The following is a 12,824-nucleotide window of genomic DNA, read 5'->3' as shown; positions in this document are numbered from 1 at the left end:
AGACTGAGCCATTTTAAGTTTGTAATTCATGTGCATCTGTCTCATCGGAGGCTGCAGACGCGCTGTCAAAATATCAACTCGTCAGATTCAAATGCTCTCCTGGCTCTGAAAGGGGATGGGAGCTGGCACTCTCATTGGTTTATTGCACGTTACGCCCAAACCACACCTACGGGTTATTAGGCTACTACAGACTTTTTAGATTTGCGCCAGGCGCAAGAGTCATTTTTACGCCGGTAAAATAGCAACATCGCCATAGAACCGCCCACAAAGCTACTTGCACTTGGCGCTTCTCACTTGCGTTTCAGACCGTTAAAATAGGGCCCTTTAACTCGTAAACCTTTATCCTATCACCTTAATGGATTTAACGAACAAGAAAGAAGATACAGCTGGATAAATAGCATCCAAAAGTGCAGGATCTCACTAAGGTATGGTATTTCATAACAACAGCAACAACCCTTTCAAACACTTATAAAGCAATAAGAATTGGGGGCTCAGTGTGTTTCCATAATTTGTGAATATGTAGAGGCTCTGACATGCATGTGATCAGAACCATCCACTAACCCTTGGTCCATGAAGAAACACACAAATGCATAATGAAAAGAAAGTGGAGGCCGGCTGCAAAGAGCTCTAACCTGAATTTATGGGCATGAACACCCAGGAGTCTGTTTATTGTGACATTTCAGTAAATTGCATCACATTTCAAAGCCTTACGTCATCGAGCAGACACCTCATTTGTCATTAATGTGGAAGCCCATTGTCCGGTGCAATAATCATACGAAGGGCCTTCAATAACCAGCAGGTAAGGTTTGTGAGGCTCCTTCCAGCAGGGAAACAGGAATATGAATACGTCATTTCACATGAGGCTAACAACACGCAATCGGTATTGAAACCACGGAAATGAAGTACTGCACAACCAAGTTCATACATAACAACTGGAGTAAGTGCTAGTTATTTAAACCAGGTTTTGTTTTTGTAGTACTAGTTGCATTTGACAAAACCCATTGCAACATTCCCTCTGTGTCTCTCGTTGGGCTCCTCCAGACAATGACGCAGGTCGATGGGGTTGGAAATATGGTTTATTGCCGGTTTATTGCAGGTTTGTGGATACCGACACGTGACCTGTTGGTCCACGTGGCCATGCAGGAGAGCTCCCCCCTGTGCGTGAGTGGTTTAACCTGTGCCCACTAATTACTCAACGAGCAACAGGTGTGCAGCCTCACCCAGCCAATCAGACTCGAACAGGTGAGGCTGCTGGAAACAGCCACCGTCCACACATACTCCCCCACATAGCAAAATGCATAGAAGTCAGTGTACTGCAACACATAAGGACATAAGAGAAATAAATGTAGGTTTACAGCACTAAACAACCACTCATTTACCACACCGGGAACCCCTGGGTATCCATGACAGTTTGTCCCGGGAGTTACGGATCAGAAGACGCATGATGCAGCTTCTAAAGAACACTGTGGGGCGACTTTGATCTCGTTTAGAGTTTAATCTGGTGAGTAATCTCGGAGTCCCTGCATGCTTGCTAATTAGCTCAAGGGATTAATAGCTCCAGATTAAATCCAGTGTATCGGTTTACCCACCCTCCCCCCCCCACCCCTGGGAGTGGTGGTGTAAACGTTTGCAGATGCATTGTGGGAATTGTTGTTTTTGTAATGGAGTCAATCTTCTCAAGTAACCTGCGATGTGTCTCCCTCTCTGTGACCTTTGAACCTGTCCAGGGCGATCAAGCTTCAGAGCTATGAGGAGGAACGGCAATGCTGGCCAGCTTCTTGGGAAACTAGTCAGAAGAATAGAAAGTGGCAGTAATGACCAGCTGCCTGCCTTCTGGGTAAGACCTATTTCATACAGTGCATCTGTAAGACAAGTATCCCAAGGTCTGTGTTTTCATTTGTGCTATTTAAACCGAAAATTATAATGCTGTTTGCGATCCGTGGTCACCTTGGAAACGGAATGAGAGACAAAATGGCTCACGGTTGAGTGAAACGATAAGTTTTTGTCAAACATACTGAAGCTGTGATCTTCCTTTTCCTTTGACTCCGGTAACGGGGAGAGTCGTTAGAGAACATCCACATCAATAATCAACAGATGATGAATGCGTGTGTGGTATAATTGGGGAAACCATGGGTTATCAGTCATGCAAAAAGGTGAGTGAAGGAGAGGAAAAGTTCCTGTTTATTGTTGTGTGAACAGCAGGGCGCTCGCTTGTGCGTTCTCTGTGCTCACGCAGAACATAATTGATAAACCGCAAAGTCTATTAAAACACTTTAATTGTGCTTTGCATACCATGCTGTTTTAATGATTCAATACGCATCGCCGTCGGAAAACGGAGAAGATGGAACAACAATAACAATCACGCTAATCACAGCGGCGCTATTAACGAGGACGATTATTATCGTAATTATGAAAACGAAAACGTCTGATGCGTCGTTACGGGAGGACCGCGAAGCGCCTCGTCACGATGGCTCAGGCGAGGAGCTCAGCCGATCGTCTTTAGTTACCGTGGATCCTCAAATCGCAAAGAAATAAGCTTTGTTGGAAAAACCGCATGGAACTGTCATCTGGGGTAGAAAATGTTGGGTTTTAATCGTCCTCGGTAATGGAATGGTTCCCATCAAACGGCAGTGGGTCGGCAGTAAGACAAGAGATGCCAGCAGATAGAGAGTTGGCTGAGAGTCACTTTACTTAGGGATGTTCCCCATACACCTTGTCTCTGTCTTAAAGCCATCTGTAGTAAAATGGACTGTATTTTTTATTTTTTTATTTTTTACCCAGCAGCCACTCAAAGCAACTCTTTACAATCTTGCATGACGTTCACCCATTCGTGCACACATTCACGCACCGATGGCGGGGTCAACTATGCAGGGCGACAGCCAGCTCGTCAGGAGCAGTTAGGGTGAGGTGTCTCGCTCAGGGACGCTCAGCTAGGAGGAGCCGGGGATCGAACTAGCAACCTTCCGGTGACCAGCCAACCCTCTCTACCTCCTGAGCCAAATGCCGCCCGGGTAACTATAGTAAACAGGTATAGCATACCCCTGCATGTTATGTTACTGCAATACTATGACAGTTCCTGGAAAGGGGATTCAACCAGTGCTGCCGCAAATCCTCCATATTTGGGGGAGGAAGCTAAGTTCATCCCTTTCCTGTGTCACATCACCCTCGGAGTGCTCAGGAGTGTGAGTTTACAGTCCAGTGGACAGAGTGCTCCTGTTGAAGGTCCAGGGAGCTGTTCAGAGTGGCAGAACCTCTCTGGCATGTGAACACAAGCGCTCTGCCCCCTGATAAACCCAAAGAAAACAAGACCAGCAAAGGCAGAGAGGAAACGGGGTAAATACGCAAGCTGATAGTGAGGGAGATAGTCACATATGAAACTCTAAACCAGGACACTGCAGAGAGTGCAAACATCCAAATACATTTCATTACCGTCATCAAGGTCCGGACGTTCACGGCGAGAAATAAAACACGCCAGTGATTGTTTTTCAATCGTTTTCAAATGAACTCCATTTTAGTTTCCGACGGCAAAGTTCAGAGACACGCTGCCGAATACACACTTGTGTGTGTCTGTGTGTGTGTGTGTGTGTGTGTGTGTGTGTTCTTCCCTTACTTTGTTGAGCGAGCCAGTCAATTTCTACAGCCAGGAGTTGCAGACATGTAACATGTGATTTAGGATTCCTTCAAGTGTAAACAAATAAAGGAAATAAAGACAGCCGGAGAGAGAGAGAGAGAGAGAGAGAAAGAGCGAGAGAGGTAGAGAGCTCATTGGGTCACTGTATAATTGTGCGATGGCTCTTCCTGCATAATTAAAGTTTCTTTGGAAATAATTAGGCGCCATTAAATGTGTAATAGGCAGGTAATGGATAATCTGGTTGTTTTGGCACCCTGGAATTTCCGTTCAATACTCCTTCCATATTTAATTGCTATTTACTTAAGATTGTTAATCGCAATAACCTTCCAGGGTGTTCAAAGTCCAATTTGCTGCCAAACTCTGAAGGCAAATTCATTATATATTCATTATTTATCATTACTGGTTAAAGCCTCCTAGTTAAAGGTGTGTGTGTGTGTGTGTGTGTGTGTGTGTGTGTGTGTGTGTGTGTGTGTGTGTGTGTGTGTGTGTGTGTGTGTGTGTGTGTGTGTGTGTGTGTGTGTGTGTGTGTGTGTGTGTGTGTGTGTGTGTGTGGGGGCATGCCAGCCATATTGCATATATTTAGGGGGTTCCACAATGCATTTGTTTATTTGCCTCAGCGATCTCGTTGGTCCTATAGGAACGGGGTCCTCTTGTTTGTTTGACATTTCTCCTCCGATAACGATGTTGGACATCGTATCACATACAGGAAGTGTGCGAAGGCTTCCAAACGATCCACCGATATCCACTGAATCAGCAACAGAGATATATGTATGTATATATATATATATATATATACAGAATTACAAAAGTAATATTTGAGAAAATACATAGAAACAGTAGCGTAGGCTGAGCGGAATCCCTGGAGATACTAGTGTGGGAAGCGCGGCGGGAGATGTATGGTAGCACTTAACTGACAAAATAGCGAAAAACAAACGGTACGTATTTAGTCGTCAGGGTCGCCCCCTGTTTGACGGCAGAATGCCTGTCCAACCGCCACACACTGCCGGCTGTTATACTTGAAGGAAACCGATGGTATTGTCGTACATTGTTCTGTTGTACATCCTGTGTTGTATCTCATTGTATTGTTCTCGTTCCTGTCGTCGTTCTGTACGTCTCCGGGTGTTATAGGAGCATCTCCTGGGTAGCATAACTTCTGAATTTTTGGTGTAATTAAGTTGCTGTCAAAAGTGTGTCCCGTGAATGGGCCTTGCCGGTGTCGTTTTGATTTATGGCTCTCGGTTGAGATTCCCCATGTCTGTCACAAAGTTTTGTGCGTAGCTGGAGCTATAGGGGGCTGTCAGCTTGTGCTGGCAGTCCCCCTACCTTAGATATCCTACCTCATTACAGTAGTTTAAAGACTTTCTCATCAAGCGGAATGAACCCACCTATAACACACCACAACTTAAAAGGATTCCAAACGTGTGTGTGCGTGTACGCGCGCGCGTGTGCGCGTGTATGTGTGTGTGCGTGACATAAACGTTGCACTAAGTGGGATTCTCAATAACTCACACTGTGTAGTTTCATTACAAATTTAAACTGAATATTCAAACCACTTCCCTCTGTACTTTGCACACTCTTGCCAAGCCACACACCTGGGTTGCACCTTATATTACAGTGTCCTGTTTTACTGTAGCGTACTTAGACAAGCAGTGTAGCAAACTGTAACAGTATGCACTTTATACTTGATAATGTCAGGGACCAGCCTGTAAGTAACGGACGTCTCACACATGTCATTAGATTGCTTATTACACAGAACTTACTCGCGTAATAACTTTGTAACGGATCACTGTAAAGAAACCCAAACCTGAAATGCAGGGTATATTTAGAACAGAGGAATAGGTTTGGTCAAATGTTGTTGCTTGTCTTCATTGGTGCCAGGGAAGTGCCTGAACCAGTCAAACCAGTGACCCGGCACCACCAATGGTCCACTGCAGGAGGAGAGAGACACAGACGGACAGAGGGAGAAGGAGAGGGAGAGGGAGCGAAGCGTGCCTTGTGCGTGGGAGTGTAAAATCAACTGATGTCTCTCAAAGCCAACGATGGAGGATCCAAAGGAAAGGCAGTGAAGTGGCACTGCACAGCTGACAGCTTCCTGTTAGAGACTTCAGCTCCAAGATCCACCCGCACCTCACGCTGCTCTCCTGGAGGGAGCAGGGCGAGGGAATGAATAGAAATGAGAGAGAGAGAGAGAGAGAGAGAGAGAGAGAGAGAGAGAGAGAGAGAGAGAGAGAGAGAGAGAATCACAGAGAGAGAGTTAGAGAGAGAATCGAGAGTATTTAGAGAGGTAGAGAATGAATCGAAAAAAGTATTGAGAGAGAGGATTCAGCCAGAGGAGAGATGCTAAGAAGAGAGTGTGGGAGAAAGTGAGAGCATGGAATGAGGAGGTGTGGGAGATGTTAAGGTACAGATTACCAGCTTCTGCTCTCGTGTAGTTCAAGGAAAGTTCATTTGGCCGATCTCATTTGAATCCTGTTCATCCGTTTAGCCCTGCGTCTCTCTAGGGGCCTTCGCCGAGCCCGACTCCACCGTCTGTTCTCTACCCAGTAAGGCCAGCAGGGAGAAGACGACCGGGAGGGAAACCAGCACAGCTAAACACTTCACACACAAACCGATAGCATCAATTATTAATGCCTTGTTTAATTTGGGAAGTTGGGGGGGAATTACCCATAGACAGTATAAATATTGTACACATACGTATACATAGACATCTATACGTATATACATAGAAGTATATCCGTGTATACATAGAAGTATATCCGTGTATACATAGACGTACATACACATAGATGCCTTGTTGAGGGATGCCAGGAATGCACACTGATTACTCAACGAGCAGCAGGTGTGGAGCCTCACCCAGCCCCAGAGACTAATCAGACTCGGCCAGGTGAGTCTGATTGAACTATCTATCAACCACACCAACTGCTCCACTGTATTATAGACAGTCTACGTTAAGTCAGTTGAACCACGACGCTCTCGGGTTTCACTTGTTGCTCCAGAGTTATATATGACGTAGCATGTGGCGTAGCATGTGGCGTTACAGCAACGACTGCGTTAGTAGAGAGGTTAGCAAGTTAACGTTATGTTACTTGTGGCAATTTCACTTCGAATGATACGTTGTGATGTGACTTAACGGTACGTGAATAAAATATGAACCAGTCCGTGAATTCCTTGATTCCTGCCCGAGTCACGTCGGATAGATTTTCACAGGCAGAACTCCAATGTTCCCACACTACGTCACACGTCGTCAAACTACGTCTCTTGGAATTGGTTTGATGGAGCGATCCCTCACACATAATACCTCTCAAAGTACGACATGTCATCCGTATAGTCAATGGTTACGAACATATGTTTGAGTGGAAAATGGGTTGTCGGGATTCAGTGTTGTGTAACAACAAGATAAAACCAAACACGGGAAACGGCCAAAAAACACACAACCGAACCATAACATAGCTCAAAAATACAAAGAAACAAAACCGATCCTAAAGGAACTAAAAGCTGGTCTTCTTGTGTGGGAAGGGAAACAGAAGGGCAGATGTGGCCTTGTGTAGCCTCAGGCAAGACCTGCACAGGTGTATCTCGTCCTCTGACGACCCTCTCAGCTCCGCCCACTGACTTCATGCCCCATCTAGACCACTGGGAAACCAGCAGAGAGAGAAAGGTGTGTGTGTGTGTGTGTGTGTGTGTGTGTGTGTGTGTGTGTGTGTGTGTGTCTGTGTGTTTCTTTCATTATTCTTGTCTACCTTCTCATGGTGCTAAACACAATAAGAGATGAGCTCCAGGAGTGTCGTGTTGCGACATGAATCCTGAAACACACAAACTTGTAAGTCGAGCAAATAATGTTTGAACGCTCGGGGCGACCTAAAAACTCACAACAATCTAAACTCTGTCAGCGAGCTAACAATACTTTCTTCCCGTCGTTATGCAGCATTACACAGCCGGCTGCCCGCACACCCCTGGTGTGTTCTCCGCGGCGTGCAATTCACGGGCTACCCATAAAGGCCCTCCAACCATAGGTTTGGAAACCGAAAAAAACAAAATAAAAACGTAGACGACGAAATGACCGGGCGGGCCATTACGCTGAGGTCCCGGTGGGGGCTAGTGGCGGCGGCGGCGTCGGGTGTGGGGGGGGGGGTTTGGGGGGGGACTGTTGTGCCTGGAACGCAGCTGGGCTGCCCCTCCCGTCTCCCGGTGAAGCAGACACGGGCCCGATGGGTGCCTCAGAGCAGCACTTTGGTGTGCTGGAGGAGCCAGCGGAGCGACCGCAGAATTCATCAGGCTTTAATGAGGGGACGGCGGCATTGTATCAAACGCCGGGCGGGGGGTCCACCGGACCCCCACTCTCCGCTCATTAAAAGCCTTTTAACAGACTCTGAGGGGGACCCCCACCTCCTCCGCCTCCTTCAGTAGCGACCGGCCAGCAGAGGCTTGGCTTAACGCCTCCTCAGCTTGTCAGGGGAAATTATTTCTGTTTAAGGACAAACTTGTCGTTGAGGGGCTGAAATATTGATGAGAGCAGAAGCTGCGCCCGGTCACAGCTGGCTGGCGTGTCCTGGATGACGTGGTTCTTTAAATGGAAGAGGAATCTGAAAACGCACACAAAATAAGAAAGTGATTTGAGCAATTCAATGTTGAAATGAGGTTTTCATACGTTTGTTGTTGTAAACGTTGCAGAGTGTTAATTCGCCCTAATTGGACATTATGACGTTTTAAAATGTTTTACAAAGCATCGTATTGTGCATGTATTGAAATGCCCTCCTAGCCGTACGTCTGACTGTGTGAAATGGTGTCAACATGTTTGACTTTCCATGACTTCGCACCTCAACAGGAACTCCTGACTCCCCTAATAACAATGCAAATAATCCACATTATTATGCCACAGTTATGCGTTTTTAAATATTGATCATGTACATTAAAGGCCCCCCCATAGTGTTCCCATGAATACATAATTCACAGTGTTCAATCATCGCTGTGTTTTCATAAAAGGGCAGCTCGCTTAAAAATAATCCAAAATGGTCGCCAACTCCTGATTATTTTGATTGTCGATGAATCGTTTAGTCTATAAAATGTCATTCCTAATGGCAAATGTCCATCGCAAGTCAGCAGCCAAGTATATGCCAGTATCTCCCTGCCAACGGGCGACCCAAGCCAAGGAACTCAAAAGCATTGAGTTCATAATCTGAAACTGAGTAAAGCGACACAATGTTCTCATTTCTGAAACTATTTGAAGATCATTCGGGTATATTTGCTTGAGGAATGACCAAAGAAAAGACAAATATGTAGATTCATTCTCTGTGGATGAATCTAATCACTGTAGAGTTGTCCCTATTTGACGCCACTGTGAAGCCGAGTGAGTAAATGATTGAACAGGAATATGATGGTACAACATGCACGTCCTCGTGAAGAATATTAGGTTTTATGATATGCAGAGGACTAGGCGTGGAGGTTTACCTTAGAATATGTATCAGGTCGAATGCCTAACTGCATTAGTCATAAGGGATTCATAACATATAATGTTCTTAAACAAGCTATTTGTAACTGAACTAGACAGCAATTGAATCATCTGCCACCATGTATACTTGTGACTGATGTGCAAGCAAAGATTAATCAACACAGTAATAGATGCACAGTACTGACAGATCTGTATCTGAATAACAGCATTATAAAGCATCATGAAAAATCACTGTATGGAAATTAGGATCCTGTGTTTCTCCCCGCTCCCAAGGAAGTTAGAAAAAACTCCAGATAATAAGCTTAGGAGCTTACTGTGTGTGTGTGTGTGTGTGTGTGTGTGTGTGTGTGTGTGTGTGTGTGTGTGTGTGTGTGTGTGTGTGTGTGTGTGTGTGTGTGTGTGTGTGTGTGTGTGTGTGTGTGTGTGAATTTATGTCCCCATAAAACAGAGTATGTCTGCCCCAGAAAACCTGACAGGATGCATGTACACACCTGCTATTCTAGACACCAAGGTACTCTTAATCCGCTAATGCTAATGCTAAAATGCTAATTGCAAGGCCTTTGGTCTAACACACAGAGTCTTAGGATTCCTAAAAGCCCCAATATGAATATAATTTCTTATAAATATAATTATTATGTATCTAAAGAGTAACGTTTCTGGTGACATAGTGTCACGGGTAGACAGCAGTAACTGACAACCGAAGCTGCGACTAGAAACAAAGTTGTTGTTTTCCTCCATTCATCATGGTATTCATTTCCGCACGAAAAAGACAAAAGCAACATAAAAAGCTTTCGCCAGAGAGAGGAAGAACTGGAATGACGGAAACTCTGGAAGGGACAGCGATTACTCTTCAGAACGGCCGTGATGCCGTGCTGTCCACGTGCACATATATCATCCGGCGACAAAACATACATCACAGGACCAAATGGAAAAAGACCGGGAGCGAGGCAGAATAAAAAGGGTTTGCGTAACGCTACGGATAAAGAACGCCTCGGAAAAAGCAGCACGGAAACTCCAACCTTCATCCATCATCCGTCACCATCAGTCGTTGCTGGTGATGATAGACCAGAGGCTGCGTTGTTATGTAAGAAATGCAACCAGCTGGAAGAAATCTTCCCAAAAGGAACTTCGGATTTTTCCCGTAGATATTTGATTTTGCGAGATGGACACAACACCGAGGGTCCAGGGTGGGTCGCAATCCCGGAGAGAATCCCCGAAGAAGCGTCTCGAAGAATTAGGCCACCCCGAATGTTTGCGGACGCTTTTGTTCGCTTTGTCGGGCTTCCCCCGGCCCCGCTTACACAAAGAACGCCTAAACAACCCTTCTGCTAAAACCCTTCCATGAGGAACCCTACCTCCACCCACAACCACCTCCACCACCCCAGCCCCCAACCAACCACCACCCCAGCCCCCCGAAGTGACTCCACGCGTTCTATTGACCCGTGTTCTATTTTTCGCTAAACCGCCAATATGAATAAATAAGCAAACACACGCTGCTCACCCGCGCAGCCCCCCCCAGCTCGCCCACCCACCCACCCACCACCCCCGCATCCCCGGCATACAGTTCTGAACTCAATTTCACACTTGGCTGCCTCCTCCGTCGGTTTAGACAGGTTGACGCCAGCAGGAGAAAGAGAGGAGACAATGCAGTTTTTTCACTTTTTTCTTTTTTTCTTCCAGAATGGGATTTGTCAGAAGAGTGAGAGGATACCTGTGTGTGTGTGCGTGCGTGTGTGTGCGTGTGTGTGCGCGTGTGTGTGTAAAATTTTTGATGCATATGCCAATGCACCTGTTGATGTCAAGAAACTCTACAGCAGGCAGGTAGGCAGTCGGGGGGGGGAGGGAGCAAGAGTAATATAATTCATCCCCAAAGGGAGGAAGTGTAGAAAAAAAGAAATGCATAAGCAGTGTGTGTGTGACACAGAGAGGGGGAGAGAAAGAGAGAGCAAGAGACCGAGAGAGAGAGAGAGGATGTGTGTGTTCCGGTACATAGAGTTAGGAAGAGGAATCGAGAAGGAAACGAAGAGTTATGGGAGCTAAAGGAAAGCGAGGATATCTGGAGAAGCGTGTCACAGCTCATGCTGTGTCTGGTCTCGCTGCAGCCCCCTAATGCGTCTATAGAGACGTGTGGCGTTAAAAACATCCTCATGAATATCGGAAAAAAATTCGCAGAAAAAACACGTCGCAAACACACAACGACGACCGAAACAACTTGTTTTGCGGTCAGTTCCAGTCTGAGCACCGGGACAACCTAATAAGTAAACAAAAAACAAACGGTAACGGACAAAATGGGAAACCGAAACTTTCACAGACATGCTTCACTCTGACAGGATTTCACTGCAGAACTCTCCCTCTCTCTCTCTACCTATTTCCCCTCTCCCTCTCCTCTCTCATGGTAGCTTCATGGTATTCCATACTTTGGGATGGAGCAGCAAAACAGGGCTTTGGATGAGCACGACTCATGCTTCTGCCTCTCTCCCCGACCCGATATATCGGTCCACTTTCACTCTACAGAGCTCTGGGGCTGCTGTTTAATTCCTCCCTACACCTGGAGCCAGAGCGACTTTGAAAAGTCTGCCAAGGACGGCAGGCTAAAGCAAGGACGGGAATAAAAAACAGAATCCCAAATCAAGAAAGAGCACAGCGGTACCTTGATAACAACATTTTCCTGGAATTATTCTAAAGGCAGGCACACTTGCACGCACACACGCACACGCACGTGCGCACACACGCACACGCACACACAAACCCTGCGTTCAGGTTCAGCGAATGGCCTTCTTATCGCAAAGGCTTGGGAGTAATAGGTTCAGGCATATCAAATAAACTTTGTACTAAATTCACACATAAGCAGGTATGACATTCTAATGGGTTTCTTCATTAGATGTTTCCGGTTCGGGGTTGGTTTGGGGGGGGGGGGGGGGGGGGGGGGGGGCCCTGCTAGGCCTAATGCGTTTTGAAATGAACGTGACATTTTCAACTCGGAAGCCCTTTGGTGTCTTGACTCGGTCTCCTTCTCCTCAGTGGTTCTGGGCTGACTGAAGGAACACAGCCGCACAGGCGTGGTGACGGGGGTGAGGATGAGGATGAAGACAGATCCATGACTCCACCTCGCTCCTCTGTTGTTAAACATCACTGAGCGCGCACCTTTTTAAACTTCGCTCTTAACAACCGACGCGCATCACCTTGGTCCCTCTTCCAGCCTCTCTGAAATGTTCAATCCTTGAATGAATTATGTCTTATTATTTCTTATGATTGAGTCTTTTAGTATTAAGAAAAAGGGTTGTATCAATGAAACATATTTGTAGCATTATATGATGCAACATTTGTTTGGTGCAATGAAATGGCCATTAAAAACGACATTAATACAATACACAACTTATCATACGGAATAGCTCAATCTAGCTTCATACTAAAAGCATATTATCGTCCTGCCTAGATACTGCTAGCTTTGTACCTTAAGATGATTATCATAGTGGCTAGCTAAAGCTAGCTTTGTACCATAAGCATATTATCATTCTGACTAGCTAAGCTTTGTACTTCAATTCTAATGAAACCCCTGTACAAGCTGTAGCAAGAACGTTACTAGGGCTTCATTTTATCGTCCTTGTAGCTTGAGGTATTGTTGTTTAGTGATGCTCCACAACACCAGAGAGGTGAGCTTGTGAATAACAGAGACCATCTCCAAAAGAACATCTGAACAATGTGACATTATTGATTATCCATTTCACTTTTCACATTGTACTG

The 12,824-nt window shown here is 45.8% G+C and overlaps 1 long non-coding RNA gene across 1 annotated transcript; it reads left to right on the top strand.

Annotated features, from left to right (window-relative positions):
• Positions 1 to 1,277: 1,277 nt before the first annotated feature.
• LOC130406837 (uncharacterized) lies at positions 1,278 to 12,179 on the top strand. The gene is made up of 3 exons (XR_008904541.1): positions 1,278 to 1,501; positions 1,728 to 1,837; positions 12,102 to 12,179. It is a non-coding gene; the product is annotated as an uncharacterized LOC130406837 (long non-coding RNA).
• Positions 12,180 to 12,824: the final 645 nt, after the last annotated feature.

Source organism: Gadus chalcogrammus, chromosome 17, assembly GCF_026213295.1.
Source record: "Gadus chalcogrammus isolate NIFS_2021 chromosome 17, NIFS_Gcha_1.0, whole genome shotgun sequence".
NCBI classification, from domain to species: domain Eukaryota; kingdom Metazoa; phylum Chordata; class Actinopteri; order Gadiformes; family Gadidae; genus Gadus; species Gadus chalcogrammus.
This window is presented reverse-complemented; position numbering and strand designations above follow the sequence as displayed.